At 36.8% G+C, this 20,156-nt stretch overlaps 1 long non-coding RNA gene across 1 annotated transcript; it reads right to left on the reverse strand.

The window, feature by feature from the left end:
- Window positions 1–1,767: 1,767 nt before the first annotated feature.
- LOC134484430 (uncharacterized) lies at window positions 1,768–19,933 on the reverse strand. The gene is made up of 2 exons (XR_010061890.1): window positions 19,864–19,933; window positions 1,768–2,075 (listed from the first exon to the last, which is right to left on the reverse strand). It is a non-coding gene; the product is annotated as an uncharacterized LOC134484430 (long non-coding RNA).
- Between the last annotated feature and the right edge of the window lie 223 nt (window positions 19,934–20,156).

Consider the following 20,156-nt stretch of genomic DNA (forward strand, 5'->3'; position numbering starts at 1 on the left):
ATCTGGGATGGAATATTGGCTCTCCAATATCTAATCGTAAAGCAAAGAAGAATGTAAAGAGACAAGTGACTCTGAGAAAAAACTCACTATAAAATATAAAATGCCCTTATTCATTCAAAAGAATAATATAAATATTTTAGATCTTCTAAAAGGACATAAGGATGATCATTTTAGAGTGGGTTCATATTGCCATACAATATATATTATTTAAAATTTAAAGCTCACGCGTGTTAAGTTTTGTTTGGTTTGAACTGTTTTCCAGTTACCATGCACTAATTTTCTACCTGACTTACCACTTTAATTCTAATTGACTGATTTTTATTGCATTCTCCTAAGTTGCCAAATTTTTGTCTGCTCTGTGATAGCAAGAACCATTTGTGTGCGGGTGTATTTGTCAAACCTGAAGAGACAGAATAAATCTGATGTGTCATGGTGAATGGAAATGAAACAGTAACTAAATTTTACAGGATGTATTTTGATATTAAGTACATGCCTAAAGGAAACTCTGAAGTACATATATTTTTTTTCAAAATTTGTTTGTAGATAATTTGAGATAAAAATGTAAAAGCATCTTATTTGAGAAAATGACAATACACAATTGCTAAAATGACAGAAACTATAAGATACTTATTCTGAATTGCAAGGGAATGCAAAATCAAAATTAACAAGAGTAACTTGATGGCATGGCTATTGTGTATGCAATATTTCTATGCCACAGAATTATACCCTTACATTAGTAATCCTTGATACATTAAAAAGCAAAATGACCAAACTGCATTTTATTTCCTGTAGGACAGATTAAAAAAAAAAAAAAACAAATGCTATCCCTTTAAATTCATTAAAACTTATTTTACATTAGATAAATATCTCCTTTAATAAGAGTAGAACGGCTTTTTTTAAAGTACTTTTGCTAACTTGAGACATTAAAAAAATGAATTTTGCTTTCTTTTTCCAAAAGCCAACACCAGTGTACATGAAGAAAGTCCATCAGTAGTGAGAAAGATAATTGCTGCAGTTCTTCAATAATCATTTCCTTTGGTAAGTGGAATTTTATTCAAGTGTTACAGAATTAATCTAACTATTGTCATTTCCATCAGTAGATGTAGAAGAAACCATGATATAAACAAATGGAGTTCACTGGTACTGTTAAATCTCATTAAAGTAAAACCATATCTGCAAATTATAGGAACTTTTCCAATCAATTCCAATTGACATTCTTACACAAATTATTTTTATAATAAGTGTAGTAAACAAAATACACCCATACAAACAGTAAATCTTTGGAAGTTAAGTTCAAATTACATTCAAACTTTCTAGAAATAGAGTCTTATTAATTAATCTATTATTACTTTGGAAGGAATAAAAGAGAATATGGATTGTTTTGGGTAGCAGGAGGCAATCAGAAACATCAACCTCTTTGTGGTAATCTAATAGATATAAGTTTCATTTCTTCCATGAATGTTTAAACAAGATTGTTCCCTTTTAATATTCCCAGTCTCTTGATTTGTTTCTAGATATCACAGATCCCATAAGGTTTGGAATAAAAAGTGTTCAGTATGTCATAATAGTAAACTTAGTCTTAGAAATTCCCTATTTGTTGCTACCTCTGAATAAGGAAGTTTGAATCAGATCATGCAACTTGACTCCACAGAGATGTCATCCTTCTCTAATTAGCATTTGCACACTATTGTACATAATACCATGTCTTAGCCAGAGTTTCTATTGCTGCTATGAAATACAATGACCAAAAGGTAAAAAAGAATGTTAGGAAGAAAGTGTTTATTTTAGTTTAATTTCTTTTTTTGAATTTTATTTAGTAGAATTTTACAATCCAGATTTCATCTCTCTCCCAGCCCATACTCTGACTGTTCTACATCCCATACCTACTCCCCTAATGCCCATCTGAATGAAGCTGTCTCTCACTCCACCCTCAGTCTATCAGACCTCTCCACTCCCTGGGGACTCAAGTCTCTTGATTGTTAAGTGCATCTTCTCTTGTTGTGTCCAGAACCAGCACTTCAGTCTTAGAGGCCTCATATTAGCTGGTGCATGATGCCACATTGATGGCTCAGTGTCTGGAAAAAAACACAGGGGTCCAGGTTAGTTAAAACTGCTGGTCCTCCTACAGGGTTGTTCCCCTACACAGCTTTCTCCAGCTTTTCCTTAGTTTGACCACAGGTTTTAGCAGCTTCTGTTCATTGGCTGAGTGCAATTTTCTGCATCTGACTATTTCAGCTGCTTGTTGGGTCTTTCAGAAGGCAGTCATGTCAGGTCCATTTCGTTAACATGACAAAGCATGAGTAATAGTGTCAGGCCTTGGGGACCACTACTTAATCTGGTTCACAGATATGTCGGGTCACTGGAATTCCTTTTACTCAGGCTCTTCTCTCGTTTAATCCCTGTAGTTCTTTCAGACAGCAACAAATATGTGTCAGAGTTTTGAATTGTGGATGGCAACCTTATCACTCACTTGATGCTCCCTCTTCCTCATGGAGGTAGTCTCTACAAGTTCTCTCTAGTCACTCCTGGACATTTCACTGAGTCCTGATAGTCTCTTACCTCTCAGGTCTCTGGAATATTCTAGAGCCACCCCCCCACCTCCAACCTTTTAGCTCCTGAAGTTGCCTGTTTCCATTCATTCTGTAGGCACTCAGGGCTTCAGTCCTCCCCTCCAATTCCTGACAGTGTTCCCCTCTTTCCCTTACTGTCTCCTTTCTCACCCATGTCTCTCACTTTTTCTTCCAGTGGTTCATTTCTTCTCCCTCTCAAGTGGGATTGAGATTCCTCACTTTGACTGTTCAGCTTGTTTAACTTTTATTTTTCCTTTTATAAAAATTGGATATTTTTGTTTACATTTCTAATATTATTCACATTCCCAGTTTTCGAGTCATAAGCCTCCTATCCCTTCCCTCACCAGTTCTTCTATAAAGGTGTTCCCCCTCACCAACCACTCCCTTTCCCAGAACCCTTTGACATTCCCCTATTCTGGGGGTTCCAACTTTGGCAGGCCTAAGAGCTTCTCCCTCCATTGATTTCCAACAAGGCCATTCTCTGCTACATATGCATTTGGAACCATAGTTCTGTTCATGTACAGTCTTTGAATATTGGTTTAGTACCAGTAAGCTATGGGTCATTATTATTGTTGTTCATATGGGGATGAAAGCCCATTCAGTCCTGGTAATACTTTCTCCAAATTTACTAACAAGAGGTTCGTTTACATTCCACTGCTTTACCAATAACCTTCACTTCTGTAATTGGAGTGCTCTACCTGGGTCTCTCAGGAAAGTAATATATACGTTTCCTGGCAACATGCACTTCTTATCGTCATCAATCTCATGTAGTTTTGTGGCAGATCTATCTATCTATGTATCTATCTTCAATCTATCAATCTATCTATCAATCTATCTACCTCTATCTCTGTCTCTATCTATATCTTTACGTATATCTTTATCTATATCTATATATCTTTATCTATATCTATATCTATCCAAATATATCTACATCTATATCTATATTTACATCCATATATATATATTTGGTGACTCCTTCAGCTATGTGGTTAGGTGGAATTTTAGAATGGATACTGTACAACTAGGTCAAAAATGTAGAATCAGCAAAGGCCAATGCCAATCAGACTCCCTCCTGTTATTATGAACCTTTTAAAGTTGAAGTTTCTCTGGACATCAAGCCATTCCTCTTCCTGTACATCCTTCTGAATTTTGTGTTTGGCCTGAAGAAAGAATAGTGATAAAATCTCCAAAACCCTTAATTCTGGCCGTGGGAACACAGGAAGGTAGATATTATAGAACTGATATCTTATTGGACTAGAGATCCGCATTCTACAGTTCATGATGTCTTTTGCTTTACTGATGTCTCATAAATTTTTGTTAAAATAAGGACTTTGGAGTTTATCATTTGAATTAGGTACACAGTATTTACACTGTTATATTCACTCTATAGCTGGTCACACTTTGTTCCTAATTCATTATAAAAAATGGAAATCCAAACAGAATTTTTGAGTTATATATATATATATATATATATATATATATATATATATATTATATATATATATATATATATATATATATATATAATGCATAGTCTCCTATATAGGAAAGTACAATATCAAAATGAAATACTATATTCAATCAATTAAAGATCTGGAGGGAAATTACTGGCCATTGGAAACAGAGAAAACTCCGGAAATTGAAGTGTATGTCACAGGATTGGACCTGGGAATAGAATTATTATGCAGAATAAACTGCTCCACCCAACGTTCCTAGATCTTTTCAACCCATGCCAAGGGCCTGACTAACTTCTCCATTCAGAGCATGAAACCACTAATGTAGGAAAAAGAAGTCACTAGCTTTAGAGAGATGGAGTACATAAAGGTTTCCCCTGTGTCACAGGAGACATAACTTGAAAAGTAACTCTCACAACTGGTCAATGTAAGGAAATCTGTTTAGAGGTAGTCTTTTTTAACGTGGAGATCCCTAACTTCTGAGTTGTCACAAGTGTTGTCGTGACAGCAACAGCCTCCCAGATATTCCTTCAATACCTCTACGGTTTACTAATTGGCCTCTAACTCAGAGTAAACAGCCATTTGGGAGGGAGAACAAAGAGGATGAAAAGATCAGATATGGGGAGAATGAAGGAAGCTGGCCTACCATCTTGGAATAAAAAAAGGAAGAAATAAGTGGTCCTTGGTACAGCTCAGTGAGTACGTGGTACGTCTTTAGTGAGATTGATAAAGAGATAGCCTTGATCTTAACCTCCCACCTACAGGAATCAGTAGCTGGGAGCCTCTCACAAGCATCTGGACTTCCCTGTTCTTATGGTTCTGGGAATTCAGACAGTTTATATCATTAATTTCTTTATTGCAAATGCCAAGAGTCGGGAAGGGTACAGTTGTTTTCCTGAGAGCTCATGGCCTTTACTTTTTTGATAAGAAGAAAAAGGACCTAAGGAAAAAGGGAGAGACAGGTATTGTGTCCCTGGCTCAGAGTAAACTCCTCCATGTTTGGATAACTATAGTGCTGTCTGGGAAGTAGCTGTGCTATTAGTTGAGACTTCATTATCTCAGTCTTTCCACTAATATTTCCACTGACTACCACTTTACTTCTCAGAGTCAATACATATGATTAGCTGTCAGTTTTCTCTTATTTCTTTTTTTAATATTATAGCAATTTTTATTGCTTTTTTTTAACTTGATGTTTTTATATTTACATTTAATGTTATTTCGTTTCACATTCTCCTGTCCATAAGATACCTTCCCGTATCCTTCCCCTTGTTCTCTAACACCCCTGACTGTGCCTTCACATTCCCTTGAACTGAGAGACAAACCTAGAGAGAACCAATAGCTTCTGCTTCCATTCGTGTTGAACAAGGTCATCCTCTGCCACATACAGTTTGAGCAATAGCTCTGTCCGTGTACATTCATTGAGTATTGGTCTAGTACCAGAAAACTCTGGTTCATTGACATTGTTTTTCTTATGGTATTGAAAGCTCCTTCACCTATTGAAATCCTTTCTCAATATCTGCCAACAAGAGGTATATTTCAGTTCACTGGTTTGCTACTTGCATTCACTTCTGTTACTGACATGATCAACTTGTGTTTCTCAGGAAATATCTATATCCGGTTGCTGGCCGAATGCACTTTTTAGCTACATCTATCTTATCTAGTTTTGGATATATATATATATATATATATATATATATATATATATGTATATATGTATATATAGTGGCTCCTACAACTATGTGGTTAGGTGGAATGGTAACATGGATTCTGAACAACTAGGTCAAGAATGTAGAGTTCAATAATGACAATGCCATATACACTCCCTCCTGTTCTTATGAACCTATTGAAGTTGAGGTTTCACTGGTCCTCAAGCCATTTTTCTCTTTTCCCATCCTCCGGTATCCTATGTTTGGCCTTCAGAGAGAATCATGGTAAAACATCCAACCCTCAAGTCTAGCAATGGGAACACATGAAGGTAGATAGTGTAGTACTATTATTAAATAGGACTAGAGAACTGAGTTCTATAGTCATTTTGTCCTTTGCGTTGCTGAAAATGGAAGTGGAAACAGAGCTTTTTAGTACACATACAGGAATATTAATAAAGTCTCTTATCATGGAATGTACAATGAGAAAGTGAAATACAATATTCATTCAATTAAGGCCTGTAGGTAAAATAATGGCCTTTGGGAAATAGAGAAAACTGGGGATATTGAACTGTATGTCACAGGAATGAACCTGGGAAAAAATATCATCTGGAAGAATCTCCTCCACCGTAGGATCCTAAATCTTTTCTAGCCATGGTAAGCCCCTGACTAACTGTCCATTCAGAGCATGAAACCCCTAATGAAACACAGAGAAGTCTCTAGCTTTAGAGAGATGTAGTATGTAAAGGTTTCCACTGTTTCACCTGGAAAGGGCACCCTCAAATCTGGTCAATGTGAGTAAAGCTGTTTAGCAGGTAGGCCATGGTGGTTTTCAGTGACATCATCATTAGGCCTTCCTGTAATATCTCTTTTAACCTGGAGGGACTTAGCTCCTTCTGTGATGTCACAAGTGTTGTCCTGACTGCAACTGTTTTTCAGATATCCCTTCAGAACCTCTAGGGTTAACTAATTGGCCTTTAATGCCTTGTATACAGCCATTTGGGAGGAAGAGTACAGAGGATGAAGTGATCAGACATGGGGAATAGGAAACTGGCCTTCTGTCTTTGTATAAAAAAGGAAGAAATACGTGGTCAAAGGGAAAGCTTCTTGAGTCTTGGGTAGGGGTTGAGTATTTTCAGTGAAGAGATAGCCTTGATCTGAGACTTCAACATATGGGAATCAGGTACTGGGAGCCTCTCAAAAGCATCTGGACTTCCCCGCTTGCCATTTTTCTTGCAAGTCTGATAGTTTATGTAATTCATTCTTTATCCCAAAGCCAGGTGTTGGGAAGGGCACTATTGTTTTTCCTGAGAGCTCATAGCTTTTATCCTTTTGCAATGAAGGAAAAGTTCCTAAGGAATAAAGGTAAGACAAGTATTGTGTCCTCATCACAGAGTAAACTCCTCCATGCATTGGATTCTAATAATGAAGTTTGTGTCAGGCACTGATATCTGGGAGGGAGAAGTGCTTCTAGATGTGACTTCATCATCTCAGTCTTTCCACTAGTATTACTCTGACTACCATTCCCTGACAGTGACCCCTTAAAATTCTGATGCAATAGGTGTGGTTAGCTGGCAGATTTCTTTTCTTTTATTTCTTTCATTTTCTTTTAAAATTTTTAACATATTTTATTGCTTTTTTAATTCGATAATTCTAAATTTACATTTAAATATTATTTCCTTTCACATTTTCCTGACTATAAGATTCCTTACCGGTCCCCTTACCCTTCTCATATAACCCCCCTGGACATTCACTTGAACTGGGACTCAAATCTAGGCAGGACCAAGGGTTCTCCTTCCATTATTGCCCAACAAGGCCATCCTGTGCAACATATGCAGTTGGAGCCAAAGGTCTATTCATTTACACTCTTTGAATATTGGTCTACTATCAGAAAGCTCTGTTTCATTGGCGTTGTTGTTCTTATGGGGTTAAAAGCACCTTCACCTCTTCTAATCCTTTCTCAAAAATCTACCAATAATAAGTTCATTTTCAGTTCACTGGTTTGCCTCTAGGGTTCATGCTGTGTTTTGCCCTGAAGTTATCTCTGTTTGATGCTAATTCCACTGCCCCAAGGTCAACTGCAGAGTCCTGTACTCAGAACTCAGGTTACTTCACCAGAACCACCTCTCTATTGAATTTGTAAAGTATATGTGAGTGGCAGGAACAGGATAGAAGGAGGGTTTTCATAGGAGGTGAAGAAAGAATGGGGGGGAGATGTTTGAAAGAGGAGACTAGAGAAAAAAGATTAAAGGAAGATGACAGAGTGAGAAGCCATGGTAGGTGAATTTAAGATTCTGCTCTGTGTATTTACAGGTCGTTATTAATATTCATAAGGAATGGATGGTAACCGACATTGTATTTTTAAGTGGGCAATTATATCTAATCAACTCAATCAAAGATTATTGTGTTGTGTGTTTTTTATGTGAGAATTTGAGTATAGGAGAGTGTATATGACTGCATGAAACATGGTGTAGCTGAGGACTGGGAAGGTTTTTCTGCCAAGGTCTCTAGCACAGAATTTCAGACATTTCGGTGCCAGAGTTAGCAGGGTAAAACAAAATTTTTATTTTTTTCCTTTTATATTTTTACAAGAACACATTAACTTCTGTATGTAATATGCTCTAGATGTGTCACTCAGGAAATATATATATATATATATATATATATATATATATATATATATATATATATATATCTGGTTTCTGGCAGAATGCACTTCTTAGCTTCATCAGGAACCAGTCACTTCCAGTTTCTAGCTGGCTCCTGAACCTCGTTGATCCCAGCCCAGTGTTACTTACTCCTAGATGCTGTAGGAGAGTGGGCAATACTGAGCCTAAAAGGCACAGAGACTGTCACTTCTGCCCACCATTACCCACATCTCTGGCCCAAGACAAAACTGCATAGTGCCTCTGGATCCAGGAATATAGGAGGGGTAAAATTGTAGGAGCACCATGTTCCAGACTGTGCCTGGATCTGAAGAGAACTGGTCAAACAGCTCCCTGCACACAAATCCTGAGGGTGGGGAAACTAGACCTTCAGAGGAGCAGACACTCCTGGGAAAGCAGAGGAGACTACTCTCTGCCCAGATTCCTAACTGAAGAGGAAAACACCTTCTGCCATCTTTGCCCCTCTCCCCACAGACGGACCTAGGAGAATTATGGGAAGTTCCTTCTGGTTCCTGCCCACATGGAGAGCTGAAAGCCAGTGGACAGGAGCAACTTCACACATGAGAGCAGAATAATCTGTTCCCATAATGTAAAAAAAAAAAGAAAGAAAGAAAACAGGTCTACAGCAGTCCTGACACATGAGTCTACAGGATGGTCTAGTCACTGTCAGAAAGAGCAAGAAAAGCTAACTGCAGAGACAACCTGATGGCTAGAGGCAAGCACAGGAATACAAACAACATAAATCAAGACTTCTTGGGCTCATCAGACCCGAAATCTCCCACCAAAGCAAACACTGGATATCCAAACACACCAGAAAAGCAAGATCTAGATTTAAGTTCATATTTAATCCAGACGATGGAGGATGTGAAGAACGTCATAAATAACAACCTTAAGAAAATACAGGACAACAGAAAATACATAAAAATTTGTAGAATCCCAGAAAGAGGGAAGACAAAACTACCTTAAAGAAGTACTGGCTGGGGATTTAGTTCAGTGGTAGAGCGCTTACCTAGGAAGTGCAAGGCCCTGTGTTCGGTCCCCAGCTCCGGAAAAAAAAAAAGAACCAAAAAAAAAAAAAAAGAAGTACTGCAAAAAAGGAGAAGGAAATGAACAAAACCATCCCGGAGTTAAAAAGGGAAATAGAAACAATAGAGAAAGCACAAAGAAAGACAACCCTGGAAATGGAAAACCTAGGAAAGACACCAGGAGTCATAGATGTAAAAATCACCAACAGGATAAAAGAGACAGAAGACATAATCTAAGGAACAGAAGATTCCATAGAAATTGTTGACACACTGTCAAAGATAATGTAAAATGAAAAAGAACCTAGCCCAAAACATACAGGACACAATGAGAATATCAAACCTAAGCATAACAGGTATAGAAGAGAGTGAAGCCTGCCAACATCAAGGGACAGTAATATCTTCAACAAAATTATAGAATAAAACCTCCCTAATCTAAAGAAAGAGATGACCATGAACATACACAAAGCTGACAGAACTCCAAATAGATTGGACCAGAAAAAGAAATCCTCCCATCACATCCTAGACAAAACACCAAATGCGAAAAAACAAATAAAAATATTAAAAGCAGTAAGGGAATAGATCAAGTAACATATAAAGGCAAACCTATCAGATTTACACCAGAATTCTCACCAGAGACTATGAAAGTCAGAAGTTCCTGGACAGATGTCATACAGACACTACGAGAACAAATAGGCCAGCACAGCTACTGTATCCAGCAAAACTCTCAATTAAAATAGGTGGAGAAACCAATATATTCCATGACAAAACCAAATTTACACAATATCTTTATACGTATCCAGTCCTATAAAGGACACTATCTGGCAAACCCCAACCCAAGGAGGCAAGTAAAATCATAGATAAAGCAGGAAGTTAATCTTTTCACAAAAAAGAGAAGAGAGGCACACAAATATAAACTAACCTCCAATTATGAAAATAACAGAAAGTGACCAGGACTATTCTTTAATATCTCTCAACATTACTGGACTCCATTGCCCCCTAAAAATACTCACATTGACTCAAAGGATATGTAATGAGGACGCTGCATTCTGCTGCCTACAGGAAACACATTTCGGAGAAAAAGACAGACAGTACCTCAGAGTAAAAGTCTGGAAAACAACTTTCCAAGCAAACGGTCTGAGGAAGCAAGATGGAGTAGTCATTCTAATATCATATAAAATCGACTTTCAACAAAAAGTCATCAAAAAGCATAAGGAAGGTCACTTCATATTCATCAAAGGAAAAAATCCACCAAGATGTACTCGAAATCATAAATATCTATGCTCCAAATACAAGGGACCCTACATACATAAAAGAAACCTTACTAAGGATCAAAGAACATATTGCACGGCAAACAATAATAGCAAGAGATTTCAACACCCCATTCTCATCACTGGACAGATTACGGAAACAGAAATTAAACAGACGTAGACAAACTAAGAGAAGGTATAAACCAAATGGACTTAACAGATATTTAGAGAACATTCTATACTAAAACAAAAGGATATACCTTCTTCTCACCACCTCATGGGACTTTTTCCAACATTGATAATATAATCAGTCAAAAATCAGTCCTCAAAGGATACAGAAATATAGAAATAATCCAATGCATCCTATCAGACCAACATGGGCTAAGGCTGTTCTTCAATAACAATAAGGAAAGAACACCCACATATACATGGAAATTGAGCAATGCTCTACTCAACGATAACTGGTCAAGGAGGAAATAAATGAAGAAATTAAAGACATCTTAGAATTCAATGAAAATGAAGGTACAATATACCCTAACTGTTGGAACACAGTGAAAGCTATGCTAAGAAGAAAACTCATAGAGCTGAGTGCCTGCAGAAAGAAATAGGAGAGAGCATACATCAGCAACTTGACCGCAAACCTAACACCTCTGGAAAAAAAGCAAATACATGCAGGAATAGTAGAAGGCAGGAAAATAATCAAACTCAGGGCTGAAATCAACCAAGTACAAAAAAAGGGACCAAACAAAAAATCATCAGAACCAAAAGCTGGTTATCTGAGAAAATCAACAGGATACATTAACCCATAGCCAGACTAACAAGAGGATACAGAGAGTGTGCCAAATTAACAAAATTAAATATTAAAAAGTGAGACATAACCGCATAATCAGAGGAAATTAAAAAAAATCATTGTACTACAAAAGCCTATGTTAAACAAAACTTGAAAATCTGGAGAAAAAGGACAATTTTCTAGACAAATACAAGGTACCAAAGCTAAAACAGGAAAAGATAAACCATTTAAAAAACACATAACTCCCAAAGGAATAAAAGCAATCATCAAAACTCTCAAAACCAAAAAGAGTCCAGGATCAGATGGGTTTAGTGCAGAAATCCATCCAAATTCACAGAAAATTTCATACCAATACTGTACAAACTATTCCATAAAATTGAAACACATGGAGTACTACCAAATTGCTTTCATTAAGGCCACAATTACTCTTATAACTAAAACACAGAAAGACCCAACAAAGAAAGAGAACTTCAGACCAATTTCTCTTATCAATATCGACACAAAAATACTCAAAGAAAATCTTGCAAACCTAGTCCTACAACACATTAAACAATCATACATTCTGATTAAGTAGGACTCATCCCAGGCTTGCAGGGATGCTTTAATATACAGAAAACCAACAATGTAATTCACTGCATAAACAAACCAAAGATGAAAACCACATGATCCTTTCATTAGATGCTGAGAAAGATTTTGACAAAATTCAACATCTCTTCATAATAAAAGTCCTGGACAGTACAGGAATTTAAGGCCCATACTTAAACATATACAGCAAATCCATAGCTAACATTAAACTAAGAGGAGAGAAACTTAAAGCATTCACACTGAAATCATGGACTAGACAAGGCTGCCCAATCTCTCACAACTTATTCAATATAGGTCTAGATGTCTTAGCCAGAGCAAGCAGACACTGAGGAGGTCCAAAGTATATAGATTGGAAAGGAAGAAGTCAAAATAGCACTGTTTGTAGATGATATGATAGTATACTTAGTGACCTCAAAAGAACAAGAGAATTACTAAGCCTGATAAACAATTTCAGCAAAGTGGCTGACTATAAAAATAACTCTGAACGACAGCTGAACAAGCAGAGAAAGAAACTAGGGACATGACACCCTTCACAATAGCCTCAAATAATATAAAATATCTCAGGGTGATTTTATCCAAGCAAGTAAAATATCTGTATGGGAAGAACCTCAAATCTCTGAAGAAACTGAATAAGATTCCACAAGATGGAAAGATCTCCCGTGCTCATGGGCTGGCAGGATTAATACAGTAAAAATGGGTATTAAACCAAAAGCGATCTACAGATTCTTTCCGATCCGCATCAAAATTCCAATCGTATTCTTCATAGATTTAAACAGAACAATTCATTAATTCATCTGGAATAACAAAAACACAGAATACCTAAAACTGTCCTCAACAATAAAAGGACTTCCTTGGGAATCTCTGTCCCTGAACTCAAGCAGTATTACAGAGCAACGGTGATAAAAACTGAATGGCATTGAGACAGAATCAGGCAAATAAACCAGTGGAATAGAATTGAAGACCCAGATAAGAACCCGTACACCCATGGTCACATAATTTTTGAGAAAGGAGCCAAAACCATACAATGGAAAAAAAGATAGCATTTTCAGCAAGTGGTGCTGGTTCAACTGGGAGTCATTATGTAGAAGAATGGAGATTGATCCATTCTTACAACCCTTTAGAAAGCTTGAGTCCATCTGGATCAAGAACCTCCACTTCAAACCAGATACACTCAAACCACTAGAAGAAAAAATGGGGAAACATCTCGAACACATAGGCACTGGAGAAAATTTCGTGAACAAAACACCAAAGGCTAATGTTCTAAGATCAAGAATCGACAAATGGGACCTATAAAACTGCAAAGCTTCTATAATGGAGAGGACACTGTTGTTAGGATAAAATGGCAAAAAACAGATTGGTAAAAGATCTTTACCAATCCTACAACTGATAGAGGGCTTTTATCCAAGATACACAAAGAACACATGAGTTAGACTGCAGGAGACAAATAACCCTATTGAAAAATGGGTTTCAGAGCAAAACAGAAAATTTACAGCTGAAGAATATCGAATGGCAGAGAAATACCTAAAGAAATATTCAAAATCTACAGTCATAAGGGAAATGCAAATCAAAACATCCCTGAGATTTCACCTCACACGAGTCAGAATGGCTAAGATCAAAAACGCAGGTGACAACAAATGCTGGTGAGGATGTGTAGAAAGAGGAACACTCCTCCATTGTTGGTGGGATTGCAGACTGGTACAACCATTCTGGAAATCAGTCTGGAGGTTCCTCAGAAAGTTGGACATTGAACCACCTGAGGATCCAGCTATACACCTCTCTTGGGCATAAAAGATGCCCCAACATATAACAAAGACACGTGCTCTACTATGTTCATAGCAGCCTTATTTATAATAGCCAGAAGCTGGAAAGAACCCAGATGCTTTTCAACAGAGGAATTGATACAGGATATATGGTACATCTACACAATGGAGTGTCATTAAGAGATACCAAGTTAATAACAATGGAGAAAAGAAAACTTTACTGGCTCTTTATCTGATGTATGGATCAAATCTGTAAGACACAAAATACCTTATTCTTCAGAAATAAAGTAATGCAATTATATATGCTATATATTTGAATTAATGCTTAAAATAATGCCATAGTAATTATCAAAAATTACATGAAAAATACTAAACCCTCACATCGTTGATGAAATACAGATAGAAATGTCAGTGTTTGTATAGTGTTGCTGGAACAAAGAACAATGGTACATGTTTGTTGGGTCTAACATTTAATATAGCTACTAAAGGAATTAATATAAAACTGAAAACTGAAATTATTTGTGATTCAATAATACAACTGACAGAGTATCTACCTAAAGGAATCTGTCTAATCCAGTTAAAACACCATGAATATCTTTACCTTCTCGCTGTTCACAATATCCATGTTACAAAATTGGAAAAATAAATTATATAGCTACTAGACTTTTATTTAACCATCAAAAGAGCAAAATTATATCACTGGCATGGATACTGATGAAACGAGATATAATTGTGCCAGAACAAAATTTAGAAATATGAAGACAATTATCAAAATTTTATGAAAGTGGCCAAATGGTGTTTGTTTGACTTTGAAGACTCTTCTATAGAAGTAAAGTCAGATGTCATAATATAAACACAGTCACATTTTTCCCATGGCTCACTTGGCCATAGAGAGGATCTTACTATTCCTGTTTTGCTAAATGGCCATGTTATCAAACTGCCTTCAAATTCTTATGTTTTTGTCCATACGTTACTGCTTTTATGAGCTGTGGTGAGAGAAATGTATAGGTGTACTCTGCAGCAAATACTGTACACCTGTGTAACTGGTATAAGTGCTAAGACCGTGAGATGAAGAAAGCTGAGGAGAAGGCTGGGGAAACATTGCAGAAAAGGAGAAAGCAGAACTTGAGGAGCTAGAGGATGCAATCATGACATCTAGACATAACACAGTTATTGGAACTCTGTTCTCACTGAATCTACAGTCATATGGCCAAGTCCTGTACACAATTAACACAATGAATTAGGGAAGAATCCAGCAGGCAGTACTCAGTGAACCAATGGATTATAAAGAAAATAAAACAGGAAAATATAAAGAACATGAAGCTGGAAAGGTAATGTATCCAGATAGAATAGAAACAAGGTAAAGATCGGTGTGATCAAGGTACATGGTATACATGTGTGAAGAATAAATAAAAATTCTAAAATAAGAAAAAAGTTCTGAAAATATATTAAGGATTTTTATATCCTATGGAAGTCATTTTTTCCCAAAAAGTAGAATAGAGTATCCTAAAGTTTTGTATGTTGCAGAAATTCAGTGAATAAACGTAGTTACATTGGTTCAGCGCATGCTGACTTCATTATGGAAATATCAAACTGAGGCTCATTAATCTGTACAGTTAACTTATATCATTTGTTCAAATAAAATAAAATTAAACACTGTGTAGTCATCCACCAAAATCAAACTGCACACTAGAGATTTAAATGCAAACCAAAAAATGCCCTGTTCTTAACCTCAACCATTTTACTCTTTGAAACTCCGAATAAATATGAATGTAAAAGTTCTACCTGATACTAGGCATATATTATGGTGTCTTTGTGACTTATATGGTAAGACTTTTAGGGTTGCACATTGCCATCAATTACGTCATTCATTTTTAAAATCCTAGGGCAACAAAATCTAAAATCCTTTGGCTTAGGTCCTGACAGCCAGGGATTGCACTTTGTCCATGATCACTTTATATTAATTATCTAAACTCTGAAAGGCAATTAGCTGCCTCACAAAATTAAATTGATTCACTGCTATGGTTATTATAAGTGTTTCTTGTGAGAATAGATATAAATTCCTCATGACAAAATTTGCTTTCTCTTCTGGTGTTTTGTGAGCAGTTGATGAGCTTAAACCTCTTCCTTCCCAACCTAGCACTTACAATAGATTATTTTTCACTCTCGATCCTAGACACACTAAATATAGGAAAAACACTGAAAATAGTATGGGCTTTGTTCCCTGTTCCAAAATATCATTTTTGACTTCTTCATCATCTTCACCACCACTACTACCACCACCACCACCACCACCACCACCACCACCACCACCACCACCACCACCACCACCATGTACATCATCATCACCATCATAATCTAATTTACATGAAATTGAATTTGGAACTTTGTTACAACAAAGAATGAAATGAGAAGTATTCTGCTTTAAGAAGAGATACTGATGAACACTAAGTCCTGTAAAGTCATTTTAATGTTATAAAGATATTGCCAAAGTTGCTTCAAATGATTAATTGAAATGCTAGTGCTCTATACAACCGGGTTTGAGAGTCCCTTAGTGAGAGAATTGTCTTTTTCAGTAAGACCTCCATTATCAGGCTTTGATTATCCCATCTTCCAACGAAGTGAAATTGTCCCAGAAATAAAATAGTGCCTCTCCAGAAACAGCTTTTATCCACTGATACACATCTACTTTTATTTCTTAATTGTCATGTTGATATGGGCTTAGGATACAATATATTCTGATTTTTAATGGTATTTTAGTTTTATTTGGGTTAATTGTGAAAATTTAAAAGGAACATACCTATTCCATGATTGCATCCCATACAACTTTTAATTTGATCTTGAAGAGTTTCATGAAATATGACGTATCAAAAATGTATATCTTCCCATTGAAAATTTGTAACATCCATCATGTGAAACTCCCACTGAACCTCAGTGGATTGATGTCTCTGAAAGCATTCAAAGACTCTCCTACTGCATTATTGTAACTCTACAGAAGCTCCACACTCGTACTGGCAGTTCCAGATTGGCTGTAAACAAATCATTTTCTGTGCCTTGGAAAGGATTTAAAATGTTTTATTAACTTTAGCTATGAAACTAGTTAGGACTTTGAGAAAAGGAGGGAGAGGTCCTAGAAAGTATGTTTTTAAAATTCTTTTCTTAAAATTAGACTTTTTCATGTAATATATTTGAATTATGATTTTCCATTCCTCTATTCCCCCCTTGTTCTATACCTCTCCTGTCATCTGTATCTACATTCTTCTGACTCTCACTAGAACACTAACAGTCATCTAAGGGATAAAAATAAAATTAAAGTTAATGAACTGGAGTAGAACAAAACAAGCAGATGTAAAAGAGCCAATACAAGGTACAGGAAACACATACAGACACAGAGAACCAGACTTCCATTCACACACTCAAGAAATCCATGGAAACATAAAACCAGGAAAAAATGTATACACAACACATAGAGTAAAAATTAATAGATAAATAAACAAATAACAATAGGAAAAAGACATTCTGAAGAAAAAGTTCTGACCCATTATGAGACAAGGATCCTCCAAAGATGATGTTCAGTTCCCTTAGTGCTTTATACGCAGTCTACTCTTCTCTTTTTAAAAATTATATATATATATATATATATATATATATATATATATATATATAATTAACTTGAGAATTTCTTATTTACATTTCGAGTGTTATTCCCTTTCCTGGTTTACGGGCCAACATCTACTTAACCCCTCCCCTTCCCCTTCTTTATGGGTGTTCCTTCAACGGGGGTCCTATTCTCAGTTCAGTGGTTTGCTGCTGGCATTCGCCTCTGTATTTGCTGTATTCTGGCTGTGTCTCTCAGGAGAGATCTACATCCGGCTCCTGTCACTTGCACTTCTTTGCTTCATCCATCTTGTTTAATTGGGTGGCTGTATATGTATGGGGCACATGTGGGGCAGGCTCTGAATGGGTGTTCCTTCTGTGTCTCTTTTAATCTTTGCCTCGCTATTCCCTGCCAAGGGTATTCTTGTTCCCCTTTTAAAGAAGGAGTGAAGCATTCACATTTTGATCATCCGTCTTGAGTTTCATTTGTTTTAGGCATCTAGGGTAATTCAAGAATTTGGGCTAACAGCCACTTATCAATGAGTGCATACCATGTATGTCTTTCTGTGATTGGGTTAACTCACTCAGTATGATATTTTCCAGTTCCAACCATTTGCCTACGAATTTCATAAAGGAATTGTTTTTGATAGCTGAGTAATATTCCATTGTGCAGATGTACCACATTTTCTGTATCCATTCCTCTGTTGAAGGGCATCTGGGTTCTTTCCAGCTTCTAGCTATTATAAATAAGGCTGTGATGAACATAATGGAGCATGTGTCTTTTTTATATATTGGGGCATCTTTTGGGTATATGCCCAAGAGAGGTACAGCTGGGTCCTCAGGTAATCCAATGTTCAATTTTCTGAGGAACTTCCAGACTGATTTCCAGAATGGTTGTACCAGTCTGCAATTCCACCAACAATGGAGGAGTGTTCCTCTTTCTCCTCATCCTCTCCTGCATTTGCTGTCACCTGAGATTTTTATCTTAGTCATTCTAACTGGTGTGAGGTGAAATCTGAGGGTTGTTTTGATTTGCATTTCCCTTATGACTAAAGATGTTGAACATTTCTTTAGGTGTTTCTCAGCCATTCGGCATTTTTCAACTGTAAATTCTTTGTTTGGCTCTGAATCCCATTTTTAATAGGGCCATTTGTCTCCCTGTGGTCTAAATTCTTAAGTCCTTTGTATATTTTGGATATAAGCCCTCTATGTGTTGTAGGATTGGTAAAGATCTTTTCCCAATTAGTTGGTTGCTGTTTTATCCTAACCACAGTGTCATTTGCCTTGCAGACCTTTTGCAGTTTTATGAGATCCCATTTTTTGAGTCTTGATTTTAAAACATAAGCCATTGGTGTGTCAGGAAATTTTCTCCAGTGCCATGTGTACCAGACTGCATGCACTTCTTAGCATCATCAATCTCATCTAGTTTTGGTCTCTGAGATATATATATTTATATGAGAGAGAGAGAGAGAGAGAGAGAGAGAGAGAGAGAGAGAGAGAGAGAGAGAGAGAGAATGTAGGGTTTGGGGATTTAGCTCAGTGGTAGAGTGCTTGCCTAGCAAGCACAAGGCCCTGGGTTCTGACCCCAGCTCTGGAAAAAAATGAAAAGAAAAGAAAAGAAAAAGAACAGAAAATGTACACACACACACACACACACACACACACACACACACACACACACTTTTGATGTCTCCTACAGCTATTATGTTAGGTGGAATTTTAACGTGATTTCTGGGAAACTAGGTCAAGAATGTGGAATCCACAACTGACAATGCCAAATAGGCTCCCTCCTGTTCTTATGAAACTCTTGAAGTTGAGGATTCTCTGGACCTCATGCAATATCTCTCCCTGCACATCCTCCTGAACCTTATGTTTGGCCTGAAGAAAGAATCAGGGTAATATTTTTTAAACCCTCAAGTCTGTCCCTGGGAACTCAGGAATTTAGATATTAGAGTACTGATATCTAATGGAACTACAGAACCACAATCTGTTGTTCATGTTGTACTTTGCTTTACTGATGTCTGATAATTTTGGGATAAAATTAGGATTTGGGAGTTTATCATTTGAAGTAGGTACACAATATTTAAAGTGTTATATTCACTCTTCAGCTTGGCCCTCTTTATTGCCAAAATCAGTGCAAAAAATGAATTGGAAAATACAATTTTTGAGTGCACTCACAGGAATATATAGAAATTCCCCTATAAAAGAATGTACAATAAGAAAATATTATACAATATTCTGTCAAATAAAGTTCTATAGGGCAAATTCTGTCCTTTAAGAAACAGAGAAAACCTAGGAAATTTCACTGTATGTCACAGGAATTGAACTGGGAATAAAATTATTATCCAGAAGTACTTCCTCTACTCTATGTGTCTAGATCATTTCTACCCCTGCCAAGCCCCTGACTAACTCTCTCCATTCAGAGCATGTAACCACTAATGAAGCAAAGAGATATCTCTAGCTTTAGAGAGATGTATTGTGTGAAGGATTCCACTTTGTCACAGGGGAAGATCCTGTAAATCGTACCTTGAATCTGGTCAATGTAAGGAAAGCTGTTCAGAAGGGAGGCATATGGCAGTTCTCAGTGACATCATCAGTAGGCCCTCCCTGAAAAATCTCTTGTATACTGGAGAGCCCTAGCTCCTTCTGTGATGTCACAAGTGTTGTCCTGACTTCAATTGCCTCTCGGATATTGCTTCAGTACCTCTAGGGGTTGCTAATTGCACCCTAATTCAGAATAAACAGTCATTTGAGGTAGAATAAAGAGGAAGAAGAGATCAGAAATGGGGAGAAAGAAGCTGGCCTTCTGTCTTGGCTTA

This window comes from Rattus norvegicus, chromosome Y, assembly GCF_036323735.1.
Source record: "Rattus norvegicus strain BN/NHsdMcwi chromosome Y, GRCr8, whole genome shotgun sequence".
Taxonomy (NCBI): Eukaryota; Metazoa; Chordata; class Mammalia; order Rodentia; family Muridae; genus Rattus; species Rattus norvegicus.